Below are 25,319 nucleotides of genomic sequence, written 5' to 3' on the forward strand. Positions count from 1 at the left end.
CATATTCTTCCAAGCAAGTGCCAAAAAGATTTTCAAGATCATAAGAAGTATCATTGTCTTCCCAATCATAATCATCACAACAAGCAATAGGCATAACGAGATCATCATCAAGTGCATCATCTTCCACAATTATTTTTGATTCATTTTCATGAGGCACAACAATAATAGGAGCAACATTATTTGGGAGAGATGTATTTTTACCTCTCTTCCTTTTTCTTTTATTCTTCTTCACCACATCATGTGTGGGTTCAATCCTCTTTTTGGTGCTCCTTATTAATGAGATTGGTTGAATAGAAGGCTCCTCCTCGTTACCTGAATCATCATAAGAAATAATAGAAGGCTCCTGATTAAGAAAATTTAAATTTTCAGCACAAACATCTAGCCTTTCTTGCAACAATTTAGTTTCTAAATGCTTATGCCTGTTGCAATATCTATCTTCCCTACTTGGTGTGTACTTGCAAACCCAATGCACTCCACAAAAATTGACATGTTTATAGGAGACATTTTCATCATAACTAGTGCAGTCATCATTAGTACTATGGATATTCAAGGAGTTCATACTAACAATATTGCAATCATGCTCATCATTCAAAGATTTAGTGCCAAACATTTTAATGCATTCTTCTTCTAACACTTTGGCACAATTTTCCTTCCCATCATACTCACGAAAGATGTTAAAAAGATGAAGCGTATGAGGTAAACTCAATTCCATTTTTTGTAGCTTTCTTTTATAAACAAAACTAGTGATAAAACAAGAAACAAAAAGATTCAATTGCAAGATCTAGATATACCTTCAAGAACTCACCTCCCCGGCAACGGCGCCAGAAAAGAGCTTGATGTCTATTACGCAACCTTCTTCTTGTAGACGTTGTTGGGCCTCCAAGTGCAGAGGTTTGTAGGACAGTAGCAAATTTCCCTCAAGTGGATGACCTAAGGTTTATCAATCCGTGGGAGGCGTAGGATGAAGATGGTCTCTCTCAAACAACCCTGGAACCAAATAACAAAGAGTCTCTAGTGTCCCCAACACACCCAATACAATGGTAAATTGTATAGGTGCCCTAGTTCGGCGAAGAGATGATGATACAAGTGCAATATGGGTAGTAGATATAGGTTTTTGTAATCTGAAAATATAAAAACAGCAAGGTAACTAATGATAAAAGTGAGCACAAACGGTATTGCAATGCTAGGAAACAAGGCATAGGGTTCATGCTTCCACTAGTGCAAGTTCTCTCAACAATAATAACATAATTGGATCATATAACTATCCCTCAACATGCAACAAAGAGTCACTCCAAAGTCAGTAATAGAGGAGAACAAATGAAGAGATTATGGTAGGGTACGAAACCACCTCAAAGTTATTCTTTCGGATCGATCTATTCAAGAGTTCGTACTAGAATAACTCCTTAAGACACAAATCAACCAAAACCCTAATGTCACCTAGATACTCCAATGTCACCTCAAGTATCCGTGGGTATGATTATACGATATGCATCACACAATCTCAAATTCATCTATTCAAACCAACACAAAGTACTTCAAAGAATGCCCCAAAGTTTCTACCGGAGAGTCAAGACGAAAACGTGTGCCAACCCCTATGCATAGGTTCATGGGCGGAACCCGCAAGTTGATCACCAAAACATACATCAAGTGGATCACGTGATATCCCATTGTCACCAAAGATAAGCGCGGCAAGACATACATCAACTATTCTCAAATCCTTAAAGACTCAATCCGATAAGATAACTTCAAAGGGAAAACTCAATGCATTACAAGAGAGTAGAGGGGGAGAAACATCATAAGATCCAACTATAATAGCGAAGCTCGTGATACATCAAGATCGTATCACCTCAAGAACACGAGAGAGAGAGAGAGAGAGAGAGATCAAACACATAGCTACTGGTACATACCCTCAGCCCCGAGGGTGAACTACTCCCTCCTTGTCATGGAGAGCGCCGGGATGATGAAGATGGCCACCGTTGAGGGTTCCCCCCTCCGGCAGGGTGCCGCAACAGGGTCCCGATTGGTTTTTGGTGGATACAGAGGCTTGCGGCGGCGGAACTCCCGATCTATTCTGTTCCCCGATGGTTTTAGGGTATATGGATATATATATAGGCGAAAGAAGTCGGTCAGGGGAGCCACGAGGGGCCCATGAGGGTGGAGGGCGCACCCAGGGGTGGAGGGCGCCCCCTGCCTCGTGCTCTCCTCGTTGATTCCCTGATGTGCACTCCAATTCTCCTGGATTGCTTCCGTTCCAAAAATAACTCTCTCGAAGGTTTCATTCCGTTTGGACTCCGTTTGATATTCCTTTTCTGTGAAACACTGAAATCAGGGAAAAAACAGAAACTGGCACTGGGCTCTGGGTTAATAGGTTAGTCCCAAAAATAATATAAAAGTGCTTAATACGGCCCATAAAACATCCAAAACAGAATATATAATAGCATGGAACAATAAAAAATTATAGATACGTTGCAGACATATCACAAGCGCAAAAGCACCACCGTCGTGGACAATGAACTGATTCCCATTGCCGACGATGATGCATAGAGGCCGCCGCAACCATCGTACTCCTCCTTGATTGGTAATGTGTGTATTGAATATCTTAGCAGTACATGTGCAGTTCCAATTTTGTTCATACCTACCCTTCAAATTTCTTGGTTGCTATTGTTCCCGTAAAAGTAATTGGTTATAGCTTCCATTGTCCAACAGAATATCAACTTGTAATTGTGAGTCGCTCCTGTATTGCGCTGTGCTTGGGTAGGTTCTTCATCTGCAACTAGTAGTGTGGCAAATTATGGAAAGTTTTTTAGAACTAGCAAGATGCCCATGCTTTGCACGGAACATCAAGATGCATTTGTATGAGTAGTTTATCTTGTGGGAGAAAAAGGATGAACGAGGGAAGGCCTTATTTGCAAATGTGGAGAGGGGTGTGGGTATCTTTTTGCAAAATTGCCATAGTTTCCTTCCTATCCGTTAGATATAAATCGGACAACCTATATTGCAGGATGGCAGGCACACCATCATCACCAACTCTATTTTTTTATAAGAGTAGTAGATATATATATAATATATAAGAGATATATAAGATATAAGAACTAGTGATAAAAATAAATATAAAATATAATATATATATATATTATATATATAACTGTAGAGAAGAGAGTAGAGATAGCAGGGACGCCGGGAAAGGATCGCGCGCGCGCGGGAAAAAGCGACCTGGCGGGCGCTAGTTTTGGCGCGCGGCGTCCGACGCGCTTTATAAAATCCAACGCCCTCCCACCGCTCTGTGCCTCGCCACCGCTCTCTCCCCGCTCTTTCTCACCTCGCCGCCGCCGCGCCACCATGCCGCCGCGCCGCCGGGAAACTTGGGGCTACCGCGGCGTTCGCGCGCGCCCCTTTGGTGGCTTCTCCGCCGAGATCCGGTTTTGCGAGATGCGCCTCGGCCTCGGCACTTTTGACATCACCCAGGAGGCCGCCCGCGCGTACGACGCGGTGGCGTGGCGCCTCCAGTGGCCTCGTAGGGAGATGAACTTCCCCAACGTGCCGACGTGGGAGCGGGCGCAGGAGCTCGCGCCTCCGCCGCGGCTTATTACCGACGAGGATTGTTGCGACAGCCGGAGGTTGGACCACCGTCTCGGCATTGCCGAGATGGACGAGGAAGCCATGGCGTTGTGGCACCAACGCTTCCTGCAGGACATCATCAACGAGCGTGAGTTCTACATGCAAAGGAGGGCGGAGAGGGAGAAGAGGAGGGCGGAGCGAGCCACCTATCGCGAGGACAGGCGTACGCAGAAGGCGGCCGCTCAATTCAACATCAAGCTAGGAGCAACGTCGCCCTGGGACTCCGGCGATGATCGGTAATCTTGATGCCTACATTGAGACGTCGGAGGAGGACATCACCAAGGTGGGGTCAGACGACGAGGAGTAGTTGAACTATCTATTTTTCTATCTATCTATGCTATATCTATGCTGAGAACTATCTATGCCAGTATCGATTCGGAGTCGAATGTGTATCGAGTCAGAGTAGAAAGGAGAAGAAAATATAGCGCATCTACAGGAGCGGCGCGCACGCGCAATTTTTTTGCAGCGGCCGCTCGAGCCAGAACTCCGCAGCCCACAAAAACTAGCTATTTCGGTGCTATAAACGCTTTTTTAACGCGTCGCGTGTTGCGCTTCTGTTGGAAATGCTCTAACATGACAGATGAGTGCTTTAATGTTGCCCACAAGATGCGTGAGTATTACTATATTTTTCTTGCCATGTTGAGATTTTAAAACCACGAGTGCGAACATGCAGAGGAGCAATGAAGACCAAACACGGGAGATTGGGGACATCTTCAAGGAACATCGCAAGTTAAAGAGGAGCTGCACCGAACCTGTAAAACGAGCTTTGGTAAGTAACACCCTTTCAATTACTTTCATTTAGCCTCGTGTTCTTCGATGTGTATATATTGTAGTTTCAATTTCTCTTAGCCTCGTGTTCTTCGATGTGTAATAAGGAGAGTCTTATCGTCCTAATGCTTTCGTTTTTGGCTTGATGTAGGAAGTGACTGTTCTCACCTTGGAGTCTGTTTTTATATCTCTCCTTTTGAATTCTGATAGAGGCGAGGGTGTCCTGATCTTTCGATGAGATGATAACTATCGATTTGGTGGAGACGACTTTGAAGATCCGACTACAAATGTACATGATGTTGCGCCTTAGCAATCGCTAAACCAATCTCCCGAGGTTACTGACGATGCTGGAAGCACGATCAACCTGACCACGAAGGTCTATTCCTGCATGCAATTGAAGAACAAGCAATAATATGATAATGCAATCTGAATATTGCGAATATAGATGAAGTATGGATAAATGTGGGGATCCTGAAGTGGTCTTGGTCTGGTCGTTGGACACAAACAAAGAACACGAAGTTGCAATGGCTAACTTTTAACTAAACAAATCCCAAGGAAAAAGCTACTAGATGGATCTAATTATATAGGAGCAAGGAGTGGCGGCCAAGGAGGTGGGAGGACGTCCCAAGGCAGCCTAAAACCAACCCTAGGTCGTACAAGGCTCATGGGCCCAAGTGGAGGTGATGCGACACCTTTGGACTTTTAGTTTGACTCGGATTCTGCAGCAACGTCAGATTGTTTCGTCCATAACTCAGTGCTCCGGACGAATTTGAAGGTGAATCCAAATGTGTTGGGAAGTGCATGAAATCTAATTTTCAACAAAAAAAGAATCACCCAATTAGGCATCCGTATGAAAGAGTTATTGGCGTTTTGAGTCTGGTATGTCTGTACAGTCCGAATCTGAATCCAGAACGTGAGAGACTTGGACTCAATTTTCTCTTGGCCCAAAAGTGACGTGAGAGGAATTTTTAAATAGCACATAAACTTCTCTTTTTCTCTCATCTTCATATATGGATTGTACAAATGTCCCATACACCGGTAATTAGACAAAGCACGAAAGTCTATAAAGTATTTTTGTCCTCGATGTCATAAATATATTATTGCATAGTTTGCATTAGAAATCACCTCACAAATATACGTGTATGCAATATTTTGGGTCGTATCCAAGGTAGTCATGTCCTCATCATCCTCCCCTTCTTGAAAACAAAGCCGTCCTCGGCGTTGCTTAATCTGAAATGTGGCTAATAAAAGAGACAAGGTGTACATGCTGTATATGTATTTGTCATCCATTTTTACTTCCCTTCATTTTTGCACATATGACACATGTATACATGAGTAACTTTCGTAGTTCATAAAATATAAAGCCAAAATATTATCGCAAGAAGTAGAAGACAAGAAAATATTACAACTCAGTTTGCACATATAAGTGAAGCTCTTATTCATATCAAAAGATTGACAATGTTCATCATTAAACCATCCTAACATTGGTGAATAAACCTTACTTGCATCAAACTTACATGCTACAACATGCTTAAATGAGCAAACATGCAATAAATCATTTGATCATAGAATCATCACCAAGATTAGAGGTCATATCAAAATGATTAAACATTGGTTCTTTTGCATCAACGCTTAATTCAATGGGTGCACTCAAAATTGGTTGTATTTCAGTTGTTTGATCACATGACGCATTCATGACAGTAACACAATTCTCTAAAATAGGTGGTGTGCCCAAATCAATAGGTAACTCAACACATGATGTATTCAAGTTAACCAGGCATGCGTCATTCTCATGTGAAAGTGGAAAATATGTACCTTTGTCATTACCTCTTATGATCAACTCAGATGATGTAGGCACTCTCGATGGTGATGTGTCACATGGTGGAGATGATGTAGTCCTCGCAACAACTGGTGTGGTTGTCATAGTATGCCTAGTAGTTGAAGAAACATCTGTATCAACACTTGGAATGTGCACCGTGCACTTGTTCTACTTGTGGGCAACACGTCGTCTTATTTCCTGTTCAGCTTTGCAAGCAAGACGAAACAAATGGTCCATAGGATAACACTCCTCATGAATTAGTATCTCTTGAATATCACGGTTTAATCCTCCCCAAAATCTATCCATAAAATCTTCTTCACTTTTTTCTAAAAATGTGTGCAACAATGTAGTTTGTAAATCATCATAATATTTTGTTACCGTGTCAGTGCCTTGTTTTAAATGTTGTAATTTTTTAATCATACCACGAGTATAATAAACATCAATGAATCTATCTCTCATGACAAGTCTTAAATCATCCCAAGTAGTAGGTATAAAATCAGGGTTTAACCGACAATATTCACTCCACCAAACTAAAGCAAAGCTACTGAAAGTACTAACCGCAGCTTGAAATTTTCCACGCTCATCAAAATTATGGGAAGCAAATATAGCATTTATTTCGTACTCCCATTCAATATATAAATCAGGCTTAAAATGACTAGTAAATGGTGGCATGGAAACATTAACCTGATTATGTGCATTCTGATGTTGTTGCTCCTCTTGAGACGGTTGTTGTATTTTCTTAGGTGATCGCAAATCTCCCACGATCGTTGAAGCCCAAGAACTAACAACTCCGAAACCTTCCATAGTTAGTAGAAAACAAGAAACAAAATCCCAGAATAATGTTCCTATGAACTACTAGGATGTGGTGGTAAAACGCTCACAGTATAGCAAATATCAATCTCTACTCCTAATGGACGAGTTGGTTGAATAGTCCCACCACTTTCGTCTGGTTTTTTTTCACCTGGTTTTTTTTCGTCCCACCTTCCACTGCCATATCCTCATGTTGATTTTTTTTACCATCCCAATAAAAACTTTCCTAACCTTTTCAAACTTTCCTAATGAAATATGTTACAAAAAGGCAGGATCCAATAACACTTACCAAACAATAAAATCCAGTTTCATAGCAATCAATTCCAAATCTTAACTTTCCTAATTTATTGATCCTCGCCTTTTCTAACAACAAACTTTCCTAATGGCATAGTTCCTACGTCGTTCGTTCGTTCGTCCCTCCTGCCCTTCCCATCGATCACAACTCCCTCCCCTCACCCCCACCAATTTTTATTCCCGTGGAGCAGGTGAAAAAAACCCAGAAAAAACCGTCTGATGAAACATAATCCTTCCCACGCTCACACCCTACCCTATTACCCTCTCACCTACGACGCCGCCCCCGTTCCCCACGGACGCCATGGCGGCCACAGCCTTCCGATCCTCCTATGAACGCATTGCTGCCTGCGACACCGCCTAACCACGGTCTCCACTGGTGCCGCGATGGCCGCGGCCTCCACTCAGATCCATCCGCTGTTGACCCCATATCCTCCCTCACGACGGGATCCGGCCTCCACCACTGTGCATTGGTGCGACGGGATATCGGGATCCACCACTCCTCGGCCGCCGCTCGACCTCCACGACTGCGCCTCGCCAATGCTTGGTTCCCCGCATCCTGCCCTTTATCGGTATGGACTCGTGCTATTCGACCCCATGGTGCCGTGCTGGACGCGTGCTCCGCGGTCCTCCCCTCCCTCCATGGTCTCGTATAGTCAAAGTACGATGGCGAGCCCTGGCACGGACGCGTGGGCTACTGCTGTTCTGGCTGGTAAGTTTTTCATTGATTTCTTCTCCGTTGGAAATCGTTCAGCCAAGATTGTATTTCCGAGGTTTTTCAGGACTCAACTTTTCATTTTCACTGAATGAATTACAGGAGAACACCTATCAGATGTCCTACAGTGCAGGCTGCAGGCATGAACTATGTATATAAATGATGAATGGGTCCTGCCTTGAACCATCAGCAGATTAGCGTTGCTTGCGTTGATCAAACGTTTGCCCTGGACATCCTGCTTAACGTCGACGACGGTGGCAAGACCACAGGCTTGATATAATCACGCTCCCGCTCGCTCGGCCTCCTACCCCGCACGGGACGAGATCGGCACAATGATGGTAACTGCGCCGACGAGGTCACCCTCTCCTTCGCAACTTCTACTCTGACCTTGTTGCTCCTCTATGTCAGTCAACCACTTCCAGGTCGCCTAGGCCTTCCGCGCATTTGACCAAGGCAATGGAGGATGCATCACAACTGCCCAGCTTGTGCGCTCCATGGTGCCATTACAAGTGGCTGGAGGAATGGTGTATGCTCACAAGGCGCGTGATCCTTCTACAAAATTCTGGCTATATGTGCATTGCCTCATTGGTTCTAATTTAGTTGTGCTGGTATATTTGGGTTCCTATAGGCCAAGTTGTTTCACTGGACAAGAATCCCACGAACCTTAATGTGGTGCGGAAGTTTTAGGTGCATCATTCTATTCTGATCTATTGCGCCGTGTGCTCCATGCCTGTACCTTATGATTCAGGAGTGCCCAGTGACAAAATGTGTAATATTTGTAGAGTCAATGCTCTAGGCGAGGGACAGTCCGCGCAATGGTTTCCAGTTATGTGAACAAGCTTTTTAAAAATGATAAAGTAAAGAAAGAAATCTTTCATGGTCGTACCTACTTCATTCGTGGGATTTAGAGGGCTACTAGCTCGCTATGATTAGACACTTAATTTGTTTGCTGTTGAACTAAGTTTGGTATGGTGTACGAAGCCCCAAGTTATCTTGTAAAAAGGATTCTTATGATAAGCGTTGAAAGCAACTTCCGAACTTTTATATAGATATTTAAGTGCCAATACCATATTTTGTTATAACACAGGAAACCCAAGTTTTGATGCCAGAGATTTACCTTCGATGTTGCATGTGCATTACTCACTTTAGCCAATCGTCCTACCATTGTGCTTTTTTTTGAAGTTCACTGAATTTCTTGTAATGACATTTCAGGGATGATACGATCGACCCAACTGTTAGCTTTGGAAAGCATTTTGGGGTCGACTCATGAAGACGATGGCTAGCTTGCACCAACATTTGTAGCTTCTATATAAATGATTCGGATTGTCTACAAGCAACGAAAATGATTATAGGGAATAAAAAGGTATGCGCTGCTCCATAATACACAGTTATTGTCAGCAAACTTGCTTGTACGCCATGCAACAACGACAGGTGGATGAACACGCAGTTCAACGACGGCGATTCAGGCACTGACGCAGGTGACCTAGCGATTTGACACCACAAACTCAAACCTATGCCAGCGGCATCGAGGAAGGTGTGGAGCTCCTGGCCTCCTAAGGACGCCGCCAGGCTCGTCTCCGTAGCCCGCCATGGTTGCAGTATAGAAGAAACCCTTACTCCCGCATGTATCCCTTTTTTCCTCTGCGTTGCTTCTAGGGATCAAAACCTAGCAAACTCCTCTCCAAGCACGCGATTGATTCCGTTCATATACATCTGATGGTAGAATGAAGATGCAACAAATTTCATTTTGCAGTTTTCCTTGTGGAGGTGATTGTCATTGAAAAGCATAATTTTTTAATGGATGTTACTTGCCAACTCGGATGGCTCTTTATACATTTAAAGTTGTTTGTAAACCATGGATGAGACTCGGCATTGGCAGTGTGGAAATTGACGAGATGAATTGTACTGTTGCTTGTTCTTTGGCCAATAAATAACATAATTCTTTATTTTTTATGTGTCTCTGTGTTGAACTCGTACGGGTTTTGTTAGTATGTAGAGATAATAATATGCAGATTCAGTGATATATATGCAGAATGTTTGTTTTTGCTCTTTTAGTAATTATGCAGATCAACAATACATCTTCCGGTAAATGTGTTAATCCTAATAAATCATGGACAATTGCTGATTCTAGAGATTTATAGAAGCTAATAAGTTACATCCTTGAGTAATATGAGAGAATTAAGATTTTGATGGAGGTAAACCTATCTCACACGGTACACAAGCTCTTGTTAGTTGAACTATTTTAAAACTTTGACTTCTCAGGTTTGAACCTTTTTGTACCGGAGCTAAACCTATCCAACGTGTTCGTGAACCTGAAGCCACTTGCATGGTTGTCAAAAGAACTAGAGGGAGCTAAACCTATCCAGCGTGTTCGTAGGGAGCTAAACCTATCCAGCGTGTTCGTGAACCTGAAGCCAGTTGCATGGTTATCAAAAGGACTAGAGGTAAATTGCTTGGTACTTGGGGTGTTATGTTATTGCTATTAGTCATTGCTTGTGAACTGAACCCCCCTCCCACGACACCCGCGCTAGCTTTCCCCATCGTCCTTCCCTCCTCCTCGCTGCTGCCGGAGGGCGTACGCCGGTCGAAGACCATGCGGCGCTAGCAGCGGCGGGGATTCTCTCCTTCCTCCCCTGGTCGGGATCTCGGTGGTGCGGGCTGCCGCTCGTGGGGGAGTTGGGTCCAGCGATTGGGATGCATGGATCCGGTGGTGGTGCAGCTCCACGGCGGCACGGTACGGGTCTGGCCCAGAGCATCTGGCCTGGACCCCAAGGGCTTGCAGTGGCGGTGGCCACTAATGGAGAGGGCGCCTCTCCCTCCTCTACGGCGGGGGGGAGGGGGGGTCGGTGCCATGGTACGCTGTCTTGGCCCTGCTGGGTGGCGAGGCGGCGGCGGGCGTGGTCCCGATCTGAAGATAGTGGTTGCTCCGGCGCCTATTTTTCTCTGCCAGCAGGTTGTGGGTTCCCCCGGGCATCCTGCTTGGATGGTTGGCGCTGCAATGGAGGTGCAGGCTCAGGGTCAGGGGTAACCCTTGACTGGCGGTGCCAGTCGTCAGTCACGATGTCGGCGACGCTCTCGGCGTCGTTTCTCCCTCTGGTGGGTAACATCGAGACCGTCTACCCACCCTCCGCCCCTGGTCCCGGGCGGCGAAAGCCTAATATCTATTGATTGGGTGGTGACGGGGCATCAGCATCGGTTACTTTGTGAAAGTGCCACCTTGGGAGTCCATAGGGGTCAGGGGCTCGACGCGGTGGTGCTCTGCCAATTCTTCGGTAGTGTTCCTGCTCGGCAGTGGTGTGGGCTTCTTGGTCTTGGCCAGAGACAATGGCGGCGTATGTGTTCCTGTGAGAGGAACGACATCCTTCGATCCAAGACAAGAGGGCAGGGGTGCCCTCTTCGGAGGCAACGACGGAAGGTGGGACAACAGGGACCCTTGGGAGTTGATGGAGCGTAGCTGTCCTCCTGTGACGAATTGCCCCTTTGTCGCGGTCGCGCTGTTGGCATGATCTGAGGCCAATGTTTGTTGTTCTATAGTGTTTGTATCTTGTCAATCTTATTTTTCTTTTCCTTTCTTGTTGCTGTTTGTAATGTGTGGTGGTTGCTTTATATATAAAGTGAGGCGAAAGCCTTTTTCGATAAAAAAATGTAATGAATTGACCCTTATGTTGCAAGGTATGTACTTACTGATATATTTTTGTTTTCATACTTCCTTGCGAGCGTGTAGTTTTGAAAAGAAAAACACAAAGAATACATAATATGTGACGCAACTTTGGATATCAGTATAAAAAGTTTTGCCATGGAGCTTTTTGCACCATACTTCCTTTTGCCACTTTTATTGTGTTCTTTGTTCTTTTCTTTTTAATTAGAACTAAAAGTTAGCATGCCAAAAAATGTTGGTTTAAGCCCTGGCCGTCTGCAGTTTTTTTCCTGGTCGTCTTCAGTTGAAAACATTAATTAGCCTACTTTTTTATCACTTTTGGAGGATTTCTCATTTTGAGAAAGTCATTATCTCAACTGCAAGCAGGCAATTTTGCCATAGATGTAGGACGATCTGGTTCTTTTAGACTCCATTTTTTTGGATTGGTACTATATTTTTTGAATTTCTTTCGTAAACGAATGTGGAGAATGGGAGAGGATCTGCTGTTATAATAATTTACTTGTGCATGTGGAGTTTTTTTATTCAAGATCCTATTGTTATTTGTCCTTTTCCACTGTATGTGTTTACTAATTATAAATGATTTTTATTTCTTTTGGATTGATTGGACTATCTGACAAGTGGATTCGTGGGACTACCTGAGAAGATGAAACAACTAACAGTTGTTTACAACAGGGAAATTGCTCCTGAGAGGTGGAACACTTGGAAGGCGGGTGCATTAAACCAGATCAAGTCGCTGAGGCCCTCGTGGCTAGGTTTGAACATGGAGACAAGGAATATATGGAGCGGTCTTAAAGGAGATTCTATGATATGAAGTTTGTGTTTGAGTTAGATACTATTGGGCAGCTAGGTCTCCTTACGTTGGCAACACTAAAATGGAGAATGCAGGAGATGAGGACATCAATACCATTGTTACACCCACAGCCCCTACTGTTACATATACTTGAACAATTACTAGAGCTCGCGCACGCCAATTAAATTAGCAGGTACTTTTGTTTCTTGGGAATGATTCTAATGTTCATGAGAATATGATGCTGCCTAAATTGGATACATTTGTTTTGCTTACAAATGAAGGGCCTAGCTTGGAGAAGGATGGACATTGGAGCAAGAACAAGCATGGAGTTGATGGCATGCGCAAGGGGAACAACAACGGAGTTGCAAGTGATGATTTCAGGACTTTGAAGCCACCATAAGGAGTGCATGAAGCCTTGGACGAAATATACAAGATGCCACTTGATAAATTTCGTCCAAAGGCTATTCTAGGTGCCGCGTCACCTTATTATTGGGCCGGACGCATGTAATTTCGAAATACATAAGTATAGGCTGTTTTTAGAGTCCGTATGTGTGGGGAAACAAGAGATAGGGTTGGTTTCGGACCCCTTCCCGAAGGGCCACGAAATCCCCCCCTCTTCCTCCATATATACAGCCCTTAGGGCACCGTTTAGACTTTGAGTTTTGTTTAGATCAAAAGTTCACCATAGTTGCAACTTTGCGTACTTCGTTTGTGTTCAACGACCAAACCAAGGCGTCACAGAACCCCACCTTCATTAATAAAGCTTTCCTCTTATATTAGCAATATCCAGATTGCAATCTTAGTTTCTTGCTTGTTCTTCGTTTGCTCGCAGGAAACAGGCCCTCGTGGTCAGGTTGATCGTGCTCCGGCGTGGTCAATAATCCTCGGAAGTTGGTTTAGCGATTGCTAAGGCGCGACGTCTCGCACGTTCGTAGTCGGATCGTCAGGGTCGACTCCCACAGAAAACGATAGCCACCATCTCATCGAAACATCGGGACACCTTTGCCTCTATCAAGTGGTATCATATTTTCAGGTTGCTCGGTGAGATTTTACAGTTTTTCGTAGTTTAGATCGAGTATGTTCTTCATACCTACAGTCCACGAAAAAGCCACAAAAAAATTAGGGTTAGTTCATCATATCCGAACCAGTCTGAGCCTTTGCATAGTCTTTTCAGTATTTTGCTTTGTTGAATTTGCGGTTGCATCGTCGTGTCAAGTTGCTGGTCTTAGCGTCTAGTTTCCCTTAGAGTTTCGAGTTCTGTTCACAAGTTGTCACGCCGCCGCCGCACCATCGTCATCATTCCTACCATATACCACCACCACCAACATATTCCTTACCGCTGACATATACATCCGCGTGTCCACCACCAATCGGAGTCCACATATACATCTGCCTGTCCACCACCAATCCAAGTCCACATATACATCCGCGTGTCAACCACCAATCCGAGTCCAGATATACATCTGCCTGTCCACCACCAATCCGAGTTCTTTTCATATTAGGTTTGTTTTCGAGATTCATCTAGTTTTCGTTTTGTGTTTCCTTGCCTGAGTAGGTCTCGGAAAAAAAATCGGCGACCCCCGGGCAGTTTTTAGGCCAAAATTTCGGCGACCAAAAATATTTTTTTCCTATCCTATTTTTAGGTCCCACGGAGCGTTTTGAGACACTAGCCATCATAGTGATTTTTTGTCGCACTTTTCCATCGTCACTGCCCTGATTTCCGAAAAAAATTGTCAAAAAAATTTCATGCCCGTCCTATCAGTTTGACCTGGGAAGAGTTTTGAGACACTCGCCATTATAGTGATTTTTCGCAAAAAAAAGAGGAGCGAAAAAAACAGAGCGATTTTTTCCAGAGTGTGCTTTTTCCTTGTTTACGTGCAGCGCCATGATTTTGTTAGTGTTCTAGGCTCGCGTCTCTAGCACGGTCTAGCCTAGGACCAGCACAGTACCGTCATTGAGCGTTTATTCAACTTTCCATATCTGAATTGATTATTGCTGACCCTTTTTGCTACCATATTATAAGCCTTCCCAGCTCCACATACATCTACGTCGTGCGTTTGACTCTCCCTGGTAATCGCTCTATCCAAGCTTTGAGAGTTTTGACTACAACGGTTGCCGTTCACCACCTGCTGCTTGGTAAGAACTAGTAAGAATTTGAGATTTGCTTGACAGATTTGTGACACCCACCACCACCGCCGCTTGTTAGTAGTCTGTAGGATCATATTCTTGTGTGTTTCTATTGCTGCTAACCATGCCAGGATCACAAGCCGACGAGATTGACTGGGAGAATTTAATGAACAAGGAGCTTCATGATAAGTTTCAGCAAATGATGACTGAACAGGTGCAAGATGTGCTGAACAATTTTGAAGAGGCCATGGAGAAGATCACTGGCCTTGAGAAGACGTTCGAAACAAAGCTCAATAACAAATTTAATGAACTGCTTGCGCGTCTTCCACCACCGGCTGCACCTGCCGCACCTCTGCAACAACAACAACAACAACAACAACAACAACAACGACTACCTCCACGTCGCGAAACAGCCCTCCGCCGAGCGAGCCATGTCCTTCTTCGGCCTGGCCAAACTGTTGGTGCTGCTGTTGATACTTCTGTGGCTCCTGCAACTGATGCGGAGGATGATTATGCGGGAGATTACGAGGATGAGGTTGATCAAAATCAGAACTACGTGCAACCACCAACACCACAACCACCAGGTCGTCCACATGCAAATAATGGCAATGGTAGGGCTCTCCCTCAGGTACGAGATCATCACCTTCTTCCTAAACTGAAATTGAATATTCCACCATTTGAGGGTAGATATGTTCCTGATATATATCTTACTTGGGAGTTAGAAACCGAACAACGTTTTACATGTTTAGAATATCCCGAGGAGAGATGTGTTGCTGTTGCACTTTGTGCTTTCACTAGTTTTGCTTGTGTGTGGTGGTCTGAACATTGTAGATTATATCCGAATAATATTCCAACTACTTGGGCTGCTTTGAAAACTGCTATGCGTACTCGTTGGGTTCCACCATATTATCAACGTGAATTATTTCAAAAATTGCAGCGTTTAAGACAAGGAAAAAATTATGTAGAGGAATATTATCAGGAATTACAAACTGACATGATTAGATGTGGTATTGTTGAGGATAATGAAGCTATGCTTGCACGTTTTATGGGTGGATTAAATAGAGACATTCAGACCATTCTAGAGTATAAGGAGTATAATAATATCACTCGTTTATTCCATCTTGCTTGTAAAGCTGAAAGTGAAGTGCAGGATCGACAGGCATTGGCGCGAACTAACTTTTCTGCAGGTCGACCTTCATCATGGACACCACGTGCATCCTCTACTTCTACTACACCATCCCCTCCATTAGGTGCCACCTCCAACCGTGATACAAGAAAGTAGGCACAACCACCACTATCTGGCAAGAGCACACCTGCCGGGCCTGCACAGAGTTCTTCTTCTTCCATGGCATCAACAAGGCACACAAGTGATATTATTTTTCATCGTTGTAAAGGAAGAGGTCATTATGGGAGAGAATGCAAATCTCAGCGTGTGATGATTGCTACTAAGGATGGTGGGTATGAGTCCGCTAGTGACTATGATGAGGAGACTTTGGGCTCTTATTACACATGAAGAACACGGTGGAGATGATTCTGATCATGAGACGCAATACATGGCTGCTGAAGATGCTGACAGGTATGAATGTTTAGTTTCTCAACGTGTTTTGAGTGTGCAGGTTACACAAGCTGAGCAAAATCAGAGGCATAATTTGTTCCATACAAAGGGAGTTGTGAAGGAACATTCTATTCGCGTCATCATAGATGGAGGGAGCTGCAACAACTTGGCTAGCATGGAGATGGTGGAGAAGCTATCTCTCACCACAAGACCACATCCACATCCTTACTACATCCAATGGTTCAACAACAGCGGCAAGGTTAAGGTAACACATACTGTTCGTGTGCATTTTAGTATCTCTACATATGCTGATTATGTTGATTGTGATGTGGTACCTATGCAAGCATGTTCCTTATTTCTTGGTAGACCATGGCAATTTGATAAAAATTCTGTACACCATGGTAGAAACAATCAGTATACTCTTGTTCATAAGGATAAAAATATTACTTTGCTTCCTATGACTCCTGATTCCATTTTGAAAGATGATATTAATAGAGCTAATAAAGCAAAATAGGAGAAAAATAAGAGTGAAAATCAGATTGTGGCAAAAGAATTTGAGCAACACATGAAGCCTAATAATAAACCATTTAGTGTTGCTTCTGAAATTAAATTGAAAAGTGCATGTTTACTTGCCACCAAATCTGATATTTATGAGCTAGATTTTAGCAAATCTGTTTGCTATGCTTTTGTGTGCAAAGAGGCATTATTTTCATTCGAGGACGTGCCTTCCTCTTTGCCCCCTGCTTTCACTAACATTTTGCAGGAGTTCGCTGACGTCTTCCCACCAGACGTGCCACCGGGATTACCACCTATTCGAGGGATTGAGCATCAAATTGACTTAATTCCCTGTGCATCGCTACCCAACCGTGCAGCATACCGTACCAATCCAGAGGAGACGAAGGAGATTATGCGTCAAGTACAGGAGCTGCTCGACAAAGGTGATATACGCGAATCTTTTAGTCCTTGTGCTGTTCCTATTATACTAGTGCCTAAAAAGGATGGTACATCGCGTATGTGTGTTGATTGTAGAGGCATTAATAACATTATTATTCATTATCGTCATCCTATTCCTAGGCTAGATGATATGCTTGATGAATTGAGTGGCTCTACAATATTCTCCAAAGTTGATTTGCATAGTGGATATCATCAAATTCGTATGAAATTGGGAGATGAATGGAAAACAACATTTAAAACTAAGTTTGGTTTATATGAGTGGTTTTTCATGTCTTTTGGGTTAACTAATGCACCTAGTACTTTCATGAGACTAATGAACGAAGTTTTACGTGCTTTCGTTGGACGATTTGTGGTAGTCTATTTTGATGATATACTGATTTATAGCAAATCTTTGGAAGAACATTTGGAACATTTACGTGCTGTTTTTATTGCTCTACGTGATGCACGTTTGTTTGGTAACCTTGGGAAGTGCACCTTTTGCATCGACCGAGTATCTTTTCTTGGCTATGTTGTTACTCCACGGGGAATTGAAGTTGATAAAGCCAAGATTGAAGCTATTGAGAGTTGGCCGCAGCCCAAAACGGTCACACAAGTGAGGAGTTTTCTTGGACTCGCTGGTTTCTATCGGCGTTTTGTGAGAGATTTTAGCACCATTGCTGCACCTCTCAACGAGCTTACAAAGAAGGATGTGCCTTTTGTTTGGGGTACCGCACAGGAAGAAGCCTTCACGGTATTCAAAGATAGGTTGACACATGCTCCTTTACTCCAACTTCCTGATTTTAATAAGACTTTTGAGCTTGAATGTGATGCTAGTAGAATTGAATTAGGAGGTGTGTTATTACAAGATGGCAAACTTGTTGCATACTTTTTTGAAAAATTGAGTGGGCCTAGTCTGAACTATTCTACTTATGATAAAGAATTATATGCTCTTGTTCGGACCTTAGAAACATGGCAACATTATTTATGGCCCAAAGAATTTGTTATACATTCTAATCATGAATCTTTGAAACACATTAAAAGTCAAGCAAAACTGAACCGTAGACATGCTAAATGGGTTGAATTCATTGAGACTTTCCCTTATGTCATTAAACACAAGAAGGGTAAAGAAAATGTTATTGCTGATGCATTGTCTCGTCGTTATACTATGCTCTCACAACTTGACTTTAAAATATTTGGTTTGGAGACCATCAAAGATCAATATGTGGATGATGCTGAATTTAAAGATGTATTGCAGAATTGTAAAGAAGGTAGAACATGGAACAAGTTCGTCGTTAATGATGGATTTGTGTTTCGTGCTAACAAGCTATGCATTCCAGCTAGCTCCGTTCGTCTTTTGTTGTTGCAGGAGGTGCATGGAGGAGGACTAATGGGACACTTTGGCGTGAATAAGACGGAGGATATACTTGCTACACATTTCTTTTGGCCAAAGATCAGACGGGATGTTGAGCGTTTTGTTGCTCGCTGCACTACATGTCAAAAAGCTAAGTCACGACTCAATCCTCATGGTTTATATATGCCTTTGCCTGTACCTAGTGTTCCTTGGGAGGATATATCTATGGACTTTGTTTTAGGTTTACCTCGAACAAAGAAGGGAAGGGATAGCATATTTTTTGTCGTGGATAGGTTCTCGAAAATGGCACACTTTATACCATGTCATAAAAGCGATGATGCTGTTAATGTTGCTGATTTGTTCTTTCGTGAAATTATTCGCTTGCATGGTGTGCCAAATAATATTGTTTCAGATCGCGATACTAAATTTCTTAGCCACTTTTGGAGATGTTTATGGGCTAAGTTGGGAACTAAACTGCTTTTTAGTATTACTTGTCACCCCCAAACTGATGGTCAAACTGAAGTAGTCAATAGAACTTTGTCTACTATGCTTACGGCTGTTTTGAAGAATAATTAGAAAATGTGGGAAAAATGTTTGGCTCATATTGAATTTTCTTATAATCGTTCGTTGCATTCTACTACTAAGATGTGCCCTTTTGAAATTGTGTATGGTTTCCTACCTCGTGCACCCATTGATTTGTTTCCTGTTCCATCTTTGGAGAAGGTTAATTTTGATGCTAAACAACATGCAGAATTGATCTTAAAAATGCATGAGTTAACTAAGGAAAACATTGAACGTATGAATGCTAAATATAAACTTGCTGGAGATAAGGGTAGAAAACATGTTGTCTTTGCACCTGGAGATCTTGTTTGGTTACATTTGCGTAAGGATAGGTTTCCTAATTTTGTTGTCGTCCTCTTTGGATAAGTGTGGTTATGGAACCCATTAAGTTTGGAACTAAGCTTGCGGTGTGCTGAGATCAATGTTGCCATTCTAAAATGTTCCATTAACATTATCTATCGTATTTAATTATTTGCCATTCAATTACATTGTTGCACGTAGCAACGCACGGGCACTCTACTAGTATCTTACAAGTTCTTACCATGCAGCAGGTTGTGACATGCAACCAGCGGTGTCAAATAACTCCAAAGATTAAGTAAAACAATCTAGGGGAACGTACATATACACGGAGTAGAAATATGTAGAGCCGGGAAGGCTTAAATATATGATAGCAAAAGATTAGCAATAATCAATTTAGAGATGCAATGTTGAATAAACGCTCAACGACGGTACTGTGCTGGTCCTTGGCTAGACAGGACTAGAGACACGAGCCTAGAACGCTAATGAAGTCACGGCGTAGCACAACTAGCACCAATAAAGGATATGAAGTAGCTCTGGACAACAAGATATAAGTGAAGATCACAATAGCAGTAGAGATAATGATGTGAAACAACAGCCAAGCAGGATATATCAACAACTTTCTCTCCAACTTTCCTCTGGAAAAGTTTGTGCCAATTTTTTGATAATTTTCCTCAAGAAAGGTACTGACTCAAGCTTTCAAACGCAAAAGGAATCACTCAATTCCGAGTTGATTTGAGGAGTCAAAAAATTCTAAAACTGTCCTGAAAAACTAGAATAAGTTGTGTTGCAAACTTCGGAGGGCAAAAACTCCTATTTAGAAGCCGATTTTGAAGTGTCAAATATTGAACTAGCTTCTGCAACTATTTAGATGCTTCTAGTCGCTAGCTTTCATTTGAGTACTCGCGGAGCCAAAACGAACTTCGTACGAGGAAGTTATGCCTGTTTTACTGAACTGTGCACAAAACAGATTCCAATCCGAATTCAACTACGAGATTGAGTCTAGATAGATCCAAATTTTGTTTTTTTTCTTCTCTTTTTTTCCTCACTCTTTTTTTCTCTGACTTTTTTTCTCTCTTTTTTTTTTCTTTGACTTTTTTTTCCTCTCTCCCTCTTTCCAAAACAAACTAGATAAGATGCAGATTGGATCAAGCAAAGATGCAAATGACCTCAACTATGATGGTGTCAATGAATGATAGGTGGCACGTTGTGGAAATTGATGGATGGAGCTGATGGACAGCGGAAGGAATAATGATGCAGCGCCGGCGTGACTAATGTGAACAGAACTCGAAACTCTAAACGAACTAGACACTAAGACCAGCAACTCGACACGACGATGCAACTGATAATTCAATAATGCAAACAAAGAAAAGAAAAAAATTGCAAAGGCTCAGACTGGTTTGGACAAAGGATGAATAGATCTAACTTTTTTTGTGGCTTTTTCTTGGACAAGAGGTAAGAAAATAAATCTAATATAGGGAAAACACAAAATTCTCACCGAGCAACCTGAAAACTATCACTTGATAGAGGTGAGGGTGTCCCGATCTTTCGATGATGTGATAAGTATCGATTTGGTGGAGACGACTTTGACGATCCGACTACAAATGTACATAACGTTGCGCCTTAGCAATCGCTAAACCAATCTCCCGAGGTTACTCACGATGCTGGAAGCACGATCAGCCTGACCACGAAGGTCTATTCCTGCATGCAATCGAAGAACAAGCAAGAATATGATAATGCAATCTGAATATTGCGAATATAGATGAATTATGGATACATGTGGGGATCCGGAAGCGGTCTTGGTTTGGTCGTTGGACACAAACAAAGTACACGAAGTTGCGATGGCTAACTTTTAACTAAACAAATCCCAAGGAAAAAGCTACTAGATGGATCTACTTATATAGGAGCAAGGAGTGGTGGCCAAGGAGGTGGGAGGACGTCCCAAGGCAGCCTAAAACCAACCCTAGGTCATACAAGGCTCATGGGCCCAAGTGGAAGTGATGCAACACCTTTGGACTTGTAGTTTGACTCGGATTCTGTTGCAATGTCAGATTGTTTCGTTCATAACTCAACGCCCCGGACGAATTTGAAGGTGAATCCAAATGTGTTGGAAAGTGCACGAAATCTACTTTCCAGCAAAAAAAGAATCACCCAATTAGGCGTCTGAATCCAGAACGTGAGAGACTTGGACTCTATCTTCTCTTGGCCCAAAAGTGACGTGAGAGGACTTTTTGAACAGCACATAAACTTCTCTTTTTCCCTTATCTTCATATGTGGATTGTACAAATGTCCCATACCCCTGCAATTAGACATGACACAAAAGTCTGTGAAGTATTTTTGTCCTGGAGGACATAATTAAATTATTGCATAGTTTGCATTAGAAATCAGCTCACAAATATACATGTATGCAATATTTTTGGTTGTATCCAAGGTAGTCATGTCATCATCAAATTCACTTCTCCGCCTGTTTATCTGGCTTCTACTAAATGGATCTGGGTTGCTCTGAGTATTGATCTAAAAAAGAAGTAACTTCATGTCAGGATGCAGTTCCTGCGAGGAGGGAAGTATGGTCAAGCTCGAGATCATGTTTCCAAAATGAGGCTGGATTACACACAAGGTGCCCGTTCCCTAATGATGTTGGATTAGACACAAGGTGCAAATTCCCAGATGATGCTGGATTACACACAAGTCAGGTGGAGTCGTCAACTGTTCGTGTCCTCATGGCTCTAGTAAACGCTGAAAGAAAGCGTGCAACAACCCTTGAGAATGTAGTTGAGTTCCTGAAGAAGCGAAAAGAGCAATCAGATGCTCTCTTCACCCAAGCCAAAGAAGAGATGGAAGAAGCCAAAAAGAAGCTAGTAGAGGCAGAGCAGGCTAGGCGTCTCCTGCTATCTAAAACTGTTGTCAATACAAATTTTCCTTCATAATAGCTAGGTAAGAATATTTATCCAGCTAGCATGCCTGTTGTGATGTCCGTGCATCTACGGATGTGGCACAAAATAATTTCTTTTCAGGTCATGTAATAATAGCAATTACGTTCCAAATAATAACAGACGAAGCATTGGACATGGTATAGTTCACACGCAAGCCCAGCATTCCAAGTTCAACTTCCACATCAAACTCATGTTCACAGATATCTACACATTCATAGATAATGTCCACAACCATGATTCACTTCAAAGCCAAAAAAATGTGAGGAGAGTTATAAATAAAGAAATACCTCTAGTTCCTACTACGAGTGCGAGCACAACAAGTCAAGACCATGTGTAATTAATTATATTTTGGTCATTTTTTGACTAAACGCGAATAACTTATGGAAGCAGGTATAATTTCTAATGCCGGCCGCGGCTGGGGTCCATGATGTTTTGAGCCAAACCGGGCAACACACCGGGTGTCTATGCCGGCGACGTGGTGGTCGTAGCATTCATGGGTTCGGAGCGGTGGCGGCTCCCATGGTCTACTATTCCTCGGTGTCGGCGGTGGGCAGAAACGTGTTGGGCACCTCCGTCAGCATGGCGCGGTTCCGCCAACGTTTGCGTCGGATGGCACGGCCAACCACGGTGCACTGGACGCCGTGGTCCTTCGTGTGCCGGCGTGCAGCAACTGGCCACTCCTCTGCGAGCAGGCTTGGAGCGTCGAGTTGATGCACCAGGGGCCAGCTTGGAGCGGCGGCTTGCTCCTCCGCTTGCCCGCCTGCAGCCTCGCCCATGGTATTGACGGCCTAGGGCGAGGAGGGAGGTGGGGCAGCGAGTTGCCTAGCTTGTCGGGGCACCCAGCCGGCTTTTATGCGGGAGAACTCGTCTTCCTGCTCACTAAATGCTATGGAGAGTGTGGAGAAAATGGTGCAAGGAGGATATGGGGAGCAGCGGTGTGGTGCGGTTCTTGCCAGGCATCTGGCCTCGTTTAAATAGCGAGCGGACGAGAGGAGCCAGCCGACGTTGTGTTCTAAAATGCCGGACGGCTCGCGGAAGGACGTGTTGCCGGCACACCCGCGGATTCAATGGAGGCAGGCGGGGCAGTCTGAAGCCAGTTGCATGCGGCGAGGAGGCAGCCTGGCGTGCAGCCAGTGGGTCCCTCTTGGCCGGCGCGCCGGTTCAATGCCTGCGCTATGAGAGGTCTCGTCCGTGTCAGAGCAATCACTCCCTCCAGTCCTTTTTGTTTGGGTATAACAAAATCTCGTTTTCCATTCACATTTTACAAGTAAAATTCATGGACAAACTTTGACCCAAAATATGATGGGGACTAGTAAACCAGGACGGAACTACTTAGTACTTATGAATTCCATTTTCGCTTGATACCAATCGTTCTAAAAACTACTTAGTACTTATAGTGCGCCATTGAAAATTGTAACTCTTACCCCGCTAAAAAAATGATATTTTAAATGTGGCTACTCGATCAGTGGCGACTGGTGAGCCACTGCCTCCAGGTCATTCACCTGTGGTCCTGACCATCAACTCGTACGGATGAAATTATCATGCGAGCTGACTATCCCTACAAAGGTGCGCTCCACCATGTAGCATGTACCCGCGCATGGAGCGATCATGCACCTAGGGTTTTAGGGTTTATTTGTTTACGGTGCCTTTATGTAACTCTCATGTGTGCGTGCGTGCGCCTCTTCTCTTCGTATATGTACTCCACTGTTTGTCTGGTGTCCAAAACATTATACAGTAGTAATAACTAGCAATGTGCCAATGCGTTGCCACACGATCAAAGTAGATTAATACATATTCACCGATTTGATAGAAAAAAGAGTCTAGTTTGGAAATACGTATATCACTAAAAATATGTTATGTTTCACTCAAAATATATTCCTTTGGTGGTTTTGATGAGATAAGGGAGGAATGTGGTTGGTTTCAAGATTCGAGAAGTGGTATATGTCTAATCTCTACTCTTATAAAAAAACAGAGTTGGTGATGATGGTGTGCCTGCCATCCTGCAATATAGGTCGTCCGACTTATATCTGACGGATAGGAAGGAAACTATGGCAATTTTGCAAAAAGATACCCACACCCCTCTCCATATTTGCAAATAAGGCCTCCCCTCATTCATCCTTTTCTCCCACAAGATAAACTACTCATACAAATGCATCTTGATGTTCCATGCAACGCATGGGCATCTTGCTAGTTGTTGCAAAAAGCCCATGTGTGTGTGTGTGGTGTGTGTGTGAGAGAGAGAGGGAGAGAGGAGGAGGACGGAGTGTGTGTGTGACAAAGACACAAAGAGTGTGTGCGCGAGAGGTATCACCATAAAATGAGGTGATAGTGTGTGTGTGCATGATCGAGAGGGGGTGTCTCAAGAAGGGACGAAAAATCTACATAGATATAAGGAGCGTGAGAGAGACATGTACGAGATAGTGGAAGCACGAGTGTGCGGGTGTATAAGCCTATCTAGAGGCTAGTCGATCAATGTTTGTGAGAGAAATACGAGTTGGGGTGCGAAAGCGAGAGTTTTGTGTGTGTGAGAGAGAGACGTCGAGAAGGGGAGTGGAAGCTGGAGTTGTGTGTATGTGTGTGTGTGTGTGTGAGAGAGAGAGGGCAGAGTTTGTCTGATCGGTAAACAAATGAATAATGTCAGTTTTATAACTGAGATGGAGACGGAAAGGAGACCGCAACAAATGTTGTGTCTGCAGGAGTGAGTAATTTTAGTGGTATGAGTCATATATAGAGAGATATAGGGTGCGTGAGAGAACCCTATAGAGAGAAAGACAAAGTGAAAGACGAGTGAGTGTGTGTGTGTGTGGCGGTGAAAAAGAAAGCTTAGGTACCTAGTGAAACCAGAGAACGATAGAGACGTGAGAGATGATGAAAACCGTGTAATGTATAATGATAGGGAGAGTGTGACACTTCTCAAGGGAGACGTCGAGAGACCATGTTTGCGAAAATAGGAGAAACATGAAGTGAGTGTGTGGGTGAGTTGGAGAAAAGAGAGTGATAGCTACATGAAGGAGCATGCGAGAGAGATGGGCGTGAAAGGAGATTCAGATATTTAGTTGTGTGTATAGAAAATATCAACATAAAAGGGATTCA

The 25,319-nt window shown here is 43.4% G+C and overlaps 1 long non-coding RNA gene across 1 annotated transcript; it reads left to right on the plus strand.

The window, feature by feature from the left end:
• The first annotated feature begins 7,522 nt into the window (after positions 1-7,522).
• Positions 7,523-9,934, plus strand: LOC109758298 (uncharacterized). The gene is made up of 4 exons (XR_002231770.4): positions 7,523-8,018; positions 8,124-8,359; positions 8,430-8,560; positions 9,234-9,934. It is a non-coding gene; the product is annotated as an uncharacterized lncRNA (long non-coding RNA).
• The last annotated feature ends 15,385 nt before the right edge of the window (positions 9,935-25,319 follow it).

The sequence above is a fragment of the Aegilops tauschii genome, chromosome 6, assembly GCF_002575655.3.
Source record: "Aegilops tauschii subsp. strangulata cultivar AL8/78 chromosome 6, Aet v6.0, whole genome shotgun sequence".
Lineage (NCBI taxonomy): Eukaryota > Viridiplantae > Streptophyta > Magnoliopsida > Poales > Poaceae > Aegilops > Aegilops tauschii.